Here is a 13,850-nt window from a genome sequence, read left to right as displayed (position 1 = left end):
CCAGCAGGACTCGAAGTGTGGTCCTGAGGAGGTACTGGCCTACAGTCCTTTGTTGTGGCTTCCAATCCATCCTGAGGTAAGTTCTGAAAATGGGGAGTATGCATTTAGAAAACTTTTACGGCAACTTGATAGACCAGTGTCATGGACTGAATGTTTGTGCCCCCTCCCATGTCCACTGCATTCATTTGAAACCCTACCCCTCAAGGTGATGGTGGTAGGAGATGGGGCCTGTGGGAGGCCATTAGAATCAGATAAGAACTTGAGGGTAGAGGGTTTATGGATGGGATTAGTGCCCTAAAGTCATGAGAGAGAGAGAGATTGCTTGCCTCCGCTCTGCTTCCCACCATGTGAGACACCAGCAGAAATTGTCAGTCTGCAACTTGGAGGAGTGCTCTCACCAGGGCCTGACCACACTGGCACCCTAATTTTGCACTTCCAGCCTCCAGAACTGTGAGAAATATATTTATGCTGTTTATAAGCCACACAGTCTGTGGTATTTTTGTTATAGGAGCCCAAACTGACCAAAAAACTAATTTTATGGCTGTTGAAACAAATATGTTTAAAAAACTGGGGCTTGCATACCTCTTTAATATTTATTTTTCTAGGGTGCCTGGGTGGCTCTGTTGGTTAAGCGACTGCCTTCGGCTCAGGTCATGATCCTGGAGTCCCGGGATCGAGTCCCGCATCGGGCTCCCTGCTTGGCAGGGAGTCTGCTTCTCCCTCTGACCCTCCTCCCTCTCATGCTCTCTGTATCTCATTCTCTCTGTCTCAAATAAATAAATAAAATCTTAAAAAAAAATTATTTTTCTAGTAACCAATTTTTATTGTATTTTATAAAAATATCGGTCTGCAAGGGATGGTGGGGGGAACCCATTATAATTTGAGAAGCATTATTCTACAGGATATATTACAGGTGGCTGAGTGAGGGGTCAAGTAGAGGGATGGAAGTCAGACCCTCCACTTCTCCTCCAACTCTGCCTACACTCTTGAGTCTCATGTACCATGGAAGGAATCCAGAAAGAAATAAGTGTATTTAACCAGTAGAAGATACAGAAAGTACCTGGAGGGAGAATCCAGGAGTGCCAGCTGTGGAGACAAGAGCAGAGTGACCCTCCTGCACAGGCTGAAGGGTAGATGCCTAAGTCAAGAGCTGGAGGAAGGACTTGCTGATCCTCAAACAAGCCCACAGTGCCAGGGAGGGCCAAGGCGTTTTCCTGGAACCGATGTGGGAAAAACCCGTGAGTCCACCAGACCCAGACTTCAGCACTGTGGGCCCTCTGGATGTTCAGACAGGACATTCATGTAGCACTCGATGAGGACCTGAAGGTCATCCCTTTGTGGTATCTCTGGGCACAGCTCCAGGACAACTTCTATCCCAGTAATTCATGGTTTTGACAGTCCCCCATCCAGGAACCATCTTGGGATTGGGGGTGGAGAAGAACAGAAGGATCAAGGATTTACTCCAAAGTGACTGTGCTAATGAGCTCATATACTGTCATTCAATAGTCTTGTCTTCTCCATTAACCAGCAGTGTGATAGCTTGAGAGCACAATTAAATTATATATAGAAAATAAAGAAACTGTGTTTCTTTCTCACATAAGTGGTAGTGCACAAATTATTGACCCTGCCCTATACCCAGTGAATTGTGAAAATAAAAATCATGCCCAGTATATAGTACATTCTTACTAAAGTCTTGCTGAAATATTAAAGGGAACCCTTAAGATTGTTACATCTTAAAAATAGCCACATAAGCAGAACCAGGATGTATAGGATCTACTACAGAGGCACTCTCCTCTTATAGGGTGGCTCAAGCACGTCAATTCCATTGCCCAATATTTTAGGTGAAATAAGCGAATTATATAAGACAGTTGTGGCCATGTTGATTGACAAAGTCCTGAGTAGGCAATCAGATAGGAAGTTCTCCAACTCAAAGGAATGTGCTTTAGGGGAGTGGGATTATATTTAATCCATTTTTGAAGAATTTCTAAGCTTCGGGGTGCCTGGATGGCTCAGTTGGTTAAGCATCCAACTCTCGGTTTTGGGTCAAGTCATGATCTCATGGGTTGTGAGTTGAGCCCAAGCCCCGAATCCAGCTCTGTGCTCAGTGGGGAGCCTGCTTGAGATTCTCTTCCTCTGCCCCACCCCACTCTCACGCTCACTCTCTCCCTCCCTTTTCTCTCTCAAATAAATAAACCTTAAAAAAAAAGAATTGCTAAGCTTCTCAAAAGGATGGGATACAATAAGTGGGGGGATGACTCGCCCCTTAACTCTACACAGAAACTTCACCGTAACAATCCTAAATCCTCTCTCAGCTATTGACTGTGACTTTGGTGACATCTAGTAGGTAATGATCACTAGTCATTCTTTCAATAGACATTATAGCATCCTAGTAACTACACCAGGTGCTGGACATTTAAAGATATTTAAAGATAATTTACAGGTTTAAAGAGATTCTTCCCACTCTTAAGAAGCTCACACTCCAGTGGGAGAAACAGAAGTGTGAATGGAGACACAATGGTGTCATCTGTATCATGAGCAAGAGTGAAGGGAGCTATAGCAGAGCAGAGGAAGGGAAACATCTTTTTATGTGCCTAGTCAGTGAAGAGTTCCCTAAGAAGGCCGTGATCTTTTGGGCTGAGTCTTGCAGAATTTGGAATGCAACAAGTGTGGATGGCAGAATCAGGCAGGCCAGGGGATGGAAGGGATAAGGAGAGAACAAACTATGTGTAAGTTTACAAAGCAACAGAAGTGACATGCTTGAAGGACTTGAGATGGTTCTGTGACAGAAGCCAAGAGCATCTTTGGGATTGTGTGACAGGTGGCGATGAGAAAAGCCTGCAGGATCATAATGAATGCCGTAGATGGGTTTTAAGGCAGAATAACCTGACTGGATTTTGTTTTAGAAAGAGTACTTTAGAAGTTACATGGCAGGTGGAGTGGAGTGGGAAAAGGCTGAAGATATAACAACATATGACCAGTTTACAAAAGACCAGGTGAAAAATGATAGCCCGGACCTTCTGATTGTTCAAATCTGACGCACTTAGCCCTCCGTAAGAAAGATGGGATCTCTTTACATGCAAACTGGACATGGAAATCATCAAGACTGGCTAATACCATGTCTGTGATATCAGTTCAATCTCATAGAGCATTTCTGCTTCTCTGTGAGCTTATGCACCCTTCCCCTTGATGGAATAGCTCATTCCCTCTGTTTTCTTTTTTTCCAATTCCTAGAAGATGTTTTGCATATTAGTCTTTTCCCTACCATGACAATTTTTGCTGGACTGCCTGTTAATCTGGTTCCCTCATAATTCTGGAGCCCAAAGCATAGATAAATGAGATTTAGGCTTCATTCCTATAGCACTAGAAATTCCATGCCCTCTTGGGTGCTACTCTTTTATTTAATGCAGACGTACTTGCATGATCTATTTGTTTTTTAATACTTGTCTCCTTTTACTATCTCCAAATCCTAGTGAGGAAAGCACTTTTCATTGCCAAGATGGCTTCTCTTATTATACTATTTTTAATGATCAAGAGAAGTGTGAGTCTTTCAGCCCAAATAGGAAACTTAGTTTGGAGCAGTTGAGTAGAACACAAGTATAGAGAAACGTTCTAACACTGTTATGCCCTGCACTGTTTGTAAACCTGTTTTCCCACTGGCCTTTGGTGGTCTGGCTCTTCATTATTGCTAATTGGATCACAGATGATGTCTGTATACTTTTGGAACCCCAGAAGGCTGCTCAGGGCAAAGATTTGGAAACAGTTTACTCCTAAGCCATTGCATGTAGATTGCAGATATCAACCTATTGTTTGGGAGGGATTGTCCTCATGGTTCCTCAATCTTCCACAACCCTACATCCAAATGTGCATTTCCTCTGAAGGTCTACTGCCTGCAAACCTACTCTAGTCCTCTATGTTAGTCATATCCTTCTGTTGCAAGGTACCATAGAGCTCTGAATGCGCCTGCAGAGGTGAAATCCGTTGCCTCTTCTTTGCCTTCTTCTTCATCCTTTCTCATCTCTAGCTTGGAATGAATTTGGCTAGAAATTCTCAAATTGCATTTTGCACTCCTGGTTAAGCAAATGTAAAATTCATGTCTACATATTCTTATGAAGCTCTTCCTCATACTCCTGAGACAACTCCTGTGATTTCCTTTTGATATTGTTCTTTTCCCCCATACTTTGATTTTGCACGTCACTGGATCTAATGCTGTGTTTGAGTCCTTATGACAAGGCTGCCCCTCATTCCACTCTTGGGGGAAGCAGATGAATGCAGAGATGTAATTCAAAAGGACCCAGGAGTCAGGAAATCCAGACTGCTCTGGCTCCTCTCACATGGTTCCAATTGCTAGTATGACAGTCTTTGCCAAGGAGGGCATTAATTTTAACCATAGAAACCTGGCAAGTCAGACAATTCAGCTTGTCATTGCAATTCAGCAGTGGGAACGATTAGTTTTGGATCTGATTTTAAGTGGTCTCAGAATACCGGTTACAAACAGAAAGGGCTTCCTGAAGCCAAGTCATATGGTGGCCCTGTGTTTCCTTATCTGCTTTCAGCCAGGCAACCCGGGACCAGAGCATGTGCTTCCCCATTGCAACTGTCTAATCATACGAGAGGCAGTCATCCAACTCTGGTGTTCTTGAATTTTATTTTCTTTTTTCACTTTTGCCTTCTTATTTCATTATCCCCAAACCATGACATGTACGTTATTGGGGAAAAAAGAAAATACAAGTAACCTGAAAGATCTTAAAAGTCTCTTATAATTCCACCCTCTGAAAATAATTACTTTTAACAAATTGGTGCCTACCCTCCTAGAAGGGGCAGTCTGGGAAGAAAGATGCAGAGGGAGGGAGAATTTTGCTTGCATTTCCTATTTCCTTGGAATTGCTCCACAGCAAAATCACCAAAGCCTTGCTTTGGCCAGGCCAGTATCCACTTTATCTTTGCTGCCCAAGGATGGCTTGCTCCTCCATCCTGGACAGGATTGTCCTATCTTCTTCAGCCCTACAAACAAATCTGTACCCCCTTTAAGGGACTGTGCCTGCAGGGATGCTCCTGACCTCTCTATCTGTGTTAACCACCTCCTTCGGGTTGCAAGGTGTAGAGACTAATTTCCATAATAAAAATGAGTGTTCATTTCTGTGCACTTGTGTGCCAGACTTGCGATTGTCAATCTGTCTACCATTCAGCACTTCCAAGGGCTAACTTTTCCCTCCATTTTTCTAACACATAATTCTTGGCTTTACTCAGCATGTATGCTCTGCTCTCCTTTTTCTATGGAGAGGTCAATCCCTTCCATACTCCACATCCAAATTATGGCAGGAAATAACCTGCTAGATGCTGCTGCCTCTTTTGAATAGAATGCTCTGTGTTAAGCGACCTCATTAATCACTAGCTACACTTGGCACAGGTGTGTCTGCTCTGGTCCATTTATCGGCAGCCCTTCTTCAAGAAGTGGACTAATGCTTCTTTCACAAAAGAGGAAAATAGGAAAGGTCTGGGTGGGTGTGGCAGGCAGCCTGACTAGCATGTCGATAATGATATTGCCAACAAAAGGAGTAGCAGGGGAAGGTAGGAAGGGGTTTGACTGAAAGCGATTTAGGAAGTGGAAATGACAGGATAGAACTTAGTGATTGATTATTAAACACTTAGACTTCCAATTTACATGAATCGGTGAGATGGAGTTCTACTTTTAAGAGATAAAGAATATAAAAGAGATCTTTGGTTTAGGAATTTATTTCTAGGTATATTTAGTTTGAAGAATGAGTGAGGGTATCTAGGAGATAATACCTCTTTGCAAATACTAATGCATATTAAGAGCTGAGGGTAGAGATAGGGCTGGAGATAATTGACTCGGGAGTCATTGTACATAGATTGCAGATTTTAATCTATTGCTTGAGAACGTCAGTTCTGTCCACCCTGGAAAAAGACCAGATGCAAAAAAAAAAAAAAAAAGAAAAAAAAGAAAAAGAAAAAAGAAAAATGCTGGCAAATTGAATTTTGAAGGGAACACTACTTCTTTTTAGAGATATTTCCCCTCATCAGATTTATAAATTAATAGCACCAATAGTAAAAATCAAGCATCAATTCTCCAACAAAGACTTTTTAAAGACCATTATAATTTATAATAATTCCTGATAGGATCTAAGACAACCAACCTGGCTATTAGGATCAAGTAATTACAGGTAGTGCTGATATACTGCAGCTGCCAGGGAGATGTATAATGGTGAAAAACAGGAAATGTGATGATTCTACATAATGTGAAAATCTGTATTCAGCTTGGTGGGGTAGAGCAGGAAGTGACTCTTGTTGGCAAAGAAGGTTTTACAATGCCCTTTCCCTAGCCACAGGTCATGGGAAATTAATTATGGCAGGGAAATGCAGCTGCCAGGGAGAAGGCAGACCTAGCCTAGCACTCAGGTTTCAGGGACAGAGAGCTACAGTATCACCCTGCTCTTCCCATTGACCAAAAAGGAGGCGGCTGGCGATCTGCAAAACAGCTTTACCGATATTCAATCCCCAAAGACTACTTTGAACAGTGCATAAACGGGGCCTCAGAAGAAGCAAAGCTTGAATGGCTGGATGCAGAAAGACCTTCAAAAGAAGACATGGAGACTACATGGACATTACTGTTTCTTAAAAGCTTACGGGAGAAACTCCAGAAGAGCATGGAGATATCATGGGAAGGAGATGGAGATTTTGCCGTGCCTCCTTCCCCTTCCACCAGCACTCCCATCAGCACTGCCGGAGAAGGGGCTTTGAAATGGTCCAATTCTGGCTTTAAATCCTAGTTTTATCATTTACTAGATGTGTGACTTTGGACAAGTTTTTAAAACTTCATCCATAGGAGAGAGATGTTGCTTAGCATTATTGTAAAAACCAAGACGAGAATGCAAAGTGCCTGGCCCATGGAAAGTACTGAAATGGGGTGGCTGTTATTCTTTCCAAAGAACTTTGTTCACAAATACAAAAATACCTGTAAGAACTCTTCTACGTTCCCTCATAAAATTACTTTGCTCAATCCATTTCCCCTTAGGTTTGAAAATCTGTCAACCACAAAATCTTTGCCACTAAGATAATTTAGTTTTAGGAATCTTACCCTAACATTTGAGGTTAATTCACAGGTTTTGAGGGTAAATTGAAGGACATTCATTTTCCTCTGAATCTTAAGCGATTTTCAGGCTTAAGAGCATGTTGAAGTTTCTATTTTCTGTATGAATCTGGGAATTACTTGGATGATTCAGAAACCCAGGCTTCTGTGCGGCATCTGGAGGGACCTCAGGAATTCATGGTTGGGTGGATGATTGCACCACCACTGCTGCATATTTGGGATATTTGGGTTACTCGGGGCTGTGTAGCATCTTGCTAGCAACTCCTTTCGAGTTTGTTACTGCTTTGCAAACTTCAAGCAGTCTCCCCAGCCCTTTGACCACTGAGCTTTTTATAAAGCCAGAACCAGTCTAAAATAAATCATAAGGCATATGCTGATGTCAGACAATAACCATAGAGTTATCTTCCCATTTACCCTTTATTGTTATATTTAGCGAACTTCCTTGGACTTTGACATAGCTGCCCTAGAATTTTTTTGTCCTTGGTTTTATTTTGCTGTGTAAATATCCTAAAAGTCCTTTCCCTGGTGGTCATCTGCATTAGCTAGAGGGTAAATTCCTGAGGGGCACAGACTGACAGCAAATTCCCTCAGAATGGAAAGAAATCACTAAATACATTTTGTTGAATTAAGTCAACTTAATGAATTTATAATTAAAACAACTGGCAGAGGGTGACTACATCAGAAAATGTTGTTAGACGAAATTCTCTGTGACCAAATCTGGGGTGAAATGAGAAGTACCTCATTCTCCCAAGACAACTGGGATCTACTCCTGATTTACTAGGCCTTCAGAAAAGCTAATACGGAGATCGAAGTTCGAGAGGGGTCCAGCCAGGCAGGTGTGCACTCAGGTGTGTGGCCTTCTTCCTACCCAAGCGTGTAAAGAAAAAAATTATCTAAAAAATGAAATTGACTCGTTCTGACTCAGCCAAAGTGTTCTTGGACCCATACAAACACATAAAGCTTTGGTAACCATGTACGATTAAGGATTAACTTTCTTTGGCCTGCCTGTGCAACTTTCTTGACCCCCACATGGTCAGAGAGAAGGGACTTGGCTCTCTCTATAGGTCATTTATAACAAAACTGAACAGTCAACTAAAACAAAAACATCTGTACACTGAAACTCACTGCTGGGTAGAGAAGGTGAGGACATGCTTAGCTGAGTTTGAAAGCCTACATCAAAGGTGAAGGGCCAGGGCCCGTTGTAAGAGGATGAATTTTTCCTCCAGCTTGTAGAGGTTTTAAGATGACAACGGTGGGAAAGAACTATCAAATATGAACCTGTCCCTGGGAATTAACAGCTTCCAAATATGATAAACTGGATTTCCTGTTGTCTCACAGGTAATATCTGATCCTGAGATAACAGGAGACGCAAGTTGATTCATGTGACATCTGAATTAAATAGACTGAAGAAATCGTTTTCTCTCTCTCTGTCTTTTCTTTCTGTTCTTTGTTATGATCCATTTCATTAACTAGAACTTCAAGTTTAAACCATGATACTGAACCATGATAAAATCTAAGAAGCTAATTGTCAAGAAAGAATGTCTCATCTGATTTTTACCCACTACAGGCTCCTTCCAATTTTAGAAGACATTTACAAATTTGCAATAGGGGGTTTACACAACATACTAAATGATACGATAATACTTATATTTCAAGTGTTTTTAGAAGAAGTGATGGCTTTGTACTGCTCTCGTTATCTTGGTTATAAAAACATTGACTTTACTTAGAGGTTATGGACATTTCAAATATTTTTAAATAGTATTCAACAATCCACTCATTCAGTTTCAAACAATTACCTCAGGCTTTCATTCCCTACATTCCAGGCAACCACTTTTGAGTGGCCCATTTGTCTCTGGCTACTCTGGTATTTTCCTTCTCTATTCTTCCCCTCTCTTTGTGTTCCCATTCACCCGCAGGAAATTGGGTAATCTATACAAATTATCTCTTTCCTTCATCCACTAATCCCAGGGATCTGAGCTGCATTGCTAATTTTCTAACAAGGAAAACGTAAAGTGTTGATTCTAGGATGGGAATGAATGAGCTCGTGGTAAGAAGAGGTGGTTTAAGCTATACTTTGTTTTTCTTGTGAAGCAGCAGGCTCACTATGCATAGGATTATGGAAAACAAAACCAAGTACAACACAACACATTGGCAATTCATTTAACCCTGTGCTTTAGAACAAAACCCAGAACAGTTTAGAATCTAAAGCCAGTCTTCAAGAGTTTCTAAACATTTGGCATCGACCTCTTTCCCAATAATAAAATACTAATTAACACTTTTGTTCTGCTTTACAAACCTTATGTAAGTATACACAGTACACAGTATGGGACAGGGAAGTACAATTATTTTGATTCCTTAGGACAGGACATGGAGTGAGTAGTAGAAAGAGGATTCCATCCATCCTGACATCTAGTGACAGCGTGTTTACTTTTCATCCCACTAGGGCATATGCTTATGTAACTGTTCCTTTCTTATATCACAAGGATCTTAACTCAGGCAAATTATTTTACTATTTGAGTTTATGGCGAAAAATTGTAAATATAATTCCTGCTATGCTACTCTGCCACAGTGATTAAATGAATTGTCAGTATCTCTGTAGGAAGTATTTCCCAACTATTGATTCATCATTGAATTAAGCATTTCCCCCCGGTTTTATTGAGATATAATTAACACATAACATGGTGTCAGTTTAATGTGTACAAAATAATAATTTGATATATGTATATATTGTGAAATGATTACCACAATAAGTTTAGTTAATATCCATCCCCTCACACAGCTACAATTTTTTTCTTGCGATGAGAACTTTTAAGATCTATTCTATTAGCAACTTTCAAAAGTATACGATACAGTATTGTTAACTCTAGTCACAATGCTGTATATTATATCACTAGGACTTATTTATCTTTTAACTGGAGGTTTGTACCTTTTTACCCTTTACCCATTTTGCCCACCCATCCCCTCCTGAATTAGACATTTTTAAAGTGTAATTCCAATGAACCAAAAACACAGGAGGAAGAATTTATACAATGAAGAAAAAGAAAAAAAATGCAGTTATTAGTATAAATTCAAAGAAGTTAATTCTATTTTTGACATTATGAATGTTCATATTCAAGATCCTAGTTGGTTAGGTCAAAAGGTATGAACCATGAAAACATACCTTTTTCTTTTCTTTCTTTCTTTCTTTCTTTCTTTCTTTCTTTCTTTCTTTCTTTCTTTCTTTCTTTCTTTCTTCTTTCTCTTTCTTTCTTTCTTTCTTTCTTCTTTCTCTTTCTTTCTTTCTTTCTTTCTTTCTTTCTTTCTTTCTTTCTTTCTTTCTTTCTTTCTTTCTTTCTTTCTTTCTTTCTTTCTTTTTACAATAATAATGTGATCCTACAAGTTTCAGTTACTAGAAGCAAACACTTAAAGAGATGTTCTCTTTTCTGGAAAATTGGTCTGAATTGTATTCTTGTAACATAATCTTACAAACAGGCAATTCAGAGTGCAACATAATGGTACTTCAAGGATTTAAACTCTTTGTGGCCACTCTATCACCAATTATGTGTAATTAGCAAAGAAGGAAAAGTATAGTACTACAAAAGTGAACGTGTATTTTAAAAAACAGATACCTATTTTGTCTGAGATTTGCTAACATTAATAGTTTTGGTAGCGATATTAAAGAGATTATCTATCATTTTGTTTAAAGGCAGACTTCCTAAATTCAAAACATCTTTTTGACTTCTACTTTCTTACGAAAATGGGTTGTCAGAAAAAATATTTGGATTAATAATTCTAAATGCAATGGGGCAGTCCTGTTATAATCCAGGAAAAGGGTCATATAGGAAAAGCACAGGGGAGACCTTGAGAGAGAGAGAAGGGGCAGAGCTCTAGTCTGCATTGGGAATGAGACTTGTGATTCAATTCTAGCTTGGCTATGTTTGCAGTGGCCTAAGTGCTGTGGAAGAAAGATGAGAAATTTCCCAAGTATTTCATGAAAAAGCACTAAATACCGATAAGAGATCCTATCTCAATTCAATTAAACACAATCTTGAGTGACACAACTGTGCACCGGGCTTTGTGGCAAAAGAGAAGTATAAAAAGAGTCTCAACACTTAAGGAACTTACAATCTTATCACATAGACAAACATATTAAAAATATGTTCCACAGCCAAGGATAATGACACAAACCCCATTTGTATTCAATAGATATTGGATTCTGTTCTTCACAATGTTCAAGTTACTCTCTGTGAAGTACAGTGAGAACCACTTACTTTCCTTCCTGCAACATCTGAATTTTCTAGGCTAAATTTGAGGGCCAAACACCCAGTCCTTTTTTTTTTTTTCCATTTAAAAAGCTGTCATTTTAATTAAACAATATTTAATGTCTACCATAAGCTTCTGAGCACTGGGATTGATTTTTAGCCATTTCTGAATCCAATTGAATACTTTGTTCATTGGTTAATGCAATAAATGTTCAACAAATTTCTGTACAAGAAAAAATAATTGCATAAAGGACTGAAGAATTGAGAGGCGATTTTAGTATCTTACACACACACACACGCACACACACACACATACGCACACACTATAGTCATTAAATGTGCAACTTAAAAAATTGGGACTGAGGTTAAAAATCCCAGCATCACCTCTTACTATTTGTGTTATCTTGGGCAAATTACTTCACCTAAATGAATCTTAATTTCTTTATTTTCAAAATGGCAATATAAGAGTACATATTTGACGAGATTTTGTGTAGATTAAATAATGTAAATAAAGTGCCCAGCATAAGTTCTTGTACATAATGAATGCTCCCCAATTATTAACTAATACATTATTATTTGTTATCAGCCAATGTTTAAAAAGGTTTGAGACAACACTAAGAAACAGATATAACAAAACAAGCAAGCAAATAGAAAAGATTAAAATCAGACTACAGGGTTGACACTTAATTTTTTCCAATTCTTTGACCAAATAAGTCAAATTGGTTTGTAGCTTTTTTAAAAATGCCCCAAACCAGGTAGTATTTTATGTAAGAGAAAGAGTTTTTGTTGTGTGTGTAAAAATTGTGTTAAAATTTTGGGGACCATGACAATATTATAAAATAGAGAATGAAAAATAAACACCAATACAACAGAGTTTAGAAAGACTGCCTTCAGGTCCTTAATAACTAACAAATCTGAAGAGTGGCTGACTTAGGTTTTTATCAAGTTATAGGAAACTACATTCTCTAGGTATCCAGGTACATGGTCCTAAAATATGCTGACTTAGTAACTGACAATTTTTCTCCATTATTATGGTGAATGAAGAAGCTTCTCAAGAGGTGTTCAGCTCAACAGAATTATGCTTCTCTCCACCAAAGTGCTTACCACCAACACCTGTTCAAAGATTCTAAAACTTGCTGTCTTTTAAAATCTATTTTAGGAGACTGGCCCGTTAATCTCTAGGTTAGCTATACTACAAAATAATATCGCTTAGTTTCTAAGTTAAAGTGTTTTTAACTGTGAGGCTATTAATTGCTCTGCCTACATCTCTTCCAAGGTCATGAATCTGGCTGGCTAGATACCTTCCATGAAAGTTATGATCCAACTCTTTCCTGAGCATTTTCACCATAGGAAGTATCTACAGCTTTAGTACCTCCTTCTCCATTCCCCATTCTTCCTTGTTGAAGATGGTCACTACTCCAGACATGGGACCTGGTGATCCAGTTGCTTTGTTGGGCTTTCATAATAACTTATTATTTCTGTTGAGTCTGTGGACTTGAAATCCAGTGTTCCTTTGGAACCCCACTATGTGTCTATGTCACCTCAAAGACCTGACTGTCCACTAGGCCACTAGCATAGTTGGCTTATTTTGATTTGGCTTTTGCACTGTTCTCCAAACATCGAAGTTGGCTGGGAAACCTGTCAGGCCAGATTGGGAGGAGAGAGGTCACACCTATTACATGGTCCTATATGACTATATATGTGACTTTTTGCTGGGCTCTGCGAGCTCACAACACAACTCAAGGATGATGGCAGCCTTCCACCCAGATTCATGATTGTGTTCCTTTGCCCATTTTTGCCTTTCCTGTGCTCTGGGCTTTTGGAAATCTTGGGCTGGCTATTGTCTGGAACATGATTTAACTTACAGTGCTGCCAGATGCTGTGTCTCAGCTGCTCTGTGGCATTTGTGAGTTTCTGCATTTAGCTCTGAGCTAAGTCAGCTCCCTGAGTCAATGCTTGTGTCTTTAGCCAGTCCCCAAACTTTACACAGGACCTGACTTATCATGACTTGTTCTTCAATACCAAAATGTGTAAATAGCCAATGACCAGATCAGCTGGAGGGAGTCAGGAAAATCATGTCAGAGGAGGAACACTTCATACTGAGTGATAGTCTTATCTAGGGTTCTAGTTGGTAGGATACTGAAATTGGTGAGAGGGAATTCCAAGTAGAAGAACCACATGAGGAGAGGCAGATAGATAGATAGATAGATAGTGTATGTGTGTGTGTTAAGGAAGGATAGATAGATAGATAGATAGATAGATAGATAGTGTGTGTGTGTGTGTGTGTGCACGTTAAGGAAGGATAGATAGATAGATAGATAGATAGATAGATAGATAGATAGATAGTGTATGTGTGTGTGTGTCTGTGTGTTAAGGAAGGATAGATAGATGATAGATAGATAGATAGATAGATAGATAGATAGATAGATAGATAGTGTGTGTGTGTGTGTGTGCGTTAAGGAAGGATAGATAGATAGATAGATAGATAGATAGATAGATAG

Source organism: Mirounga angustirostris, unplaced genomic scaffold, assembly GCF_029215605.1.
Source record: "Mirounga angustirostris isolate CCGP_5_RB_7025 unplaced genomic scaffold, mMirAng1.0.hap1 SCAF_3, whole genome shotgun sequence".
In the NCBI taxonomy this organism is placed as follows: domain Eukaryota; kingdom Metazoa; phylum Chordata; class Mammalia; order Carnivora; family Phocidae; genus Mirounga; species Mirounga angustirostris.
This window is presented reverse-complemented; position numbering follows the sequence as displayed.